Source organism: Monopterus albus, unplaced genomic scaffold, assembly GCF_001952655.1.
Source record: "Monopterus albus unplaced genomic scaffold, M_albus_1.0 scaffold132.1, whole genome shotgun sequence".
Taxonomy (NCBI): Eukaryota; Metazoa; Chordata; class Actinopteri; order Synbranchiformes; family Synbranchidae; genus Monopterus; species Monopterus albus.
The window spans coordinates 1,552,034-1,552,461 of NW_018128012.1; the positions used below are offsets into that span (position 1 = coordinate 1,552,034).

At 44.2% G+C, this 428-nt stretch overlaps 1 protein-coding gene across 1 annotated transcript in view; it reads right to left on the reverse strand.

Moving 5' to 3' along the window:
- The window catches only part of cunh12orf56 (chromosome unknown C12orf56 homolog), a 23,900-nt gene that overhangs the window by 12,235 nt on the left and 11,237 nt on the right, over positions 1-428 (reverse strand). The window lies entirely within an intron of this gene.

Consider the following 428-nt stretch of genomic DNA (forward strand, 5'->3'; position numbering starts at 1 on the left):
CACACACACTCACATACGTGTGTGAAATGCTTTATTTGAATTTGCCAGTTGCATCCACATCTACACCACTCAAATATTTACACAAGTCCTTAACAAAAAACACACAGCCAGGCTGCTGTTTACAGCAGAGATGGAACACACTTTGAGCAGCTGTTTAACTCTTTTCATGCACAGTGGTCACTACAGTGGGCAGCTATTTAAAAGCTGTTTTCTTGTATGTACATGGGTTCTGATTGTGTAGTTGCATATCACCCACTACAGTGGGCGCTGGTGTGTCATCCCACACTCTGCCACCCACTGGTCAGCCACTGTGAAGTGCAACAATAATTTTTCAAAACCCAGATGGCTGACAGAAAGCCAGCAAGGCTGAGTAGCGTAGGAATGCCTCGCCAATCCTTCTACAGGATGAGACTTTTAGAGGTAAAAAA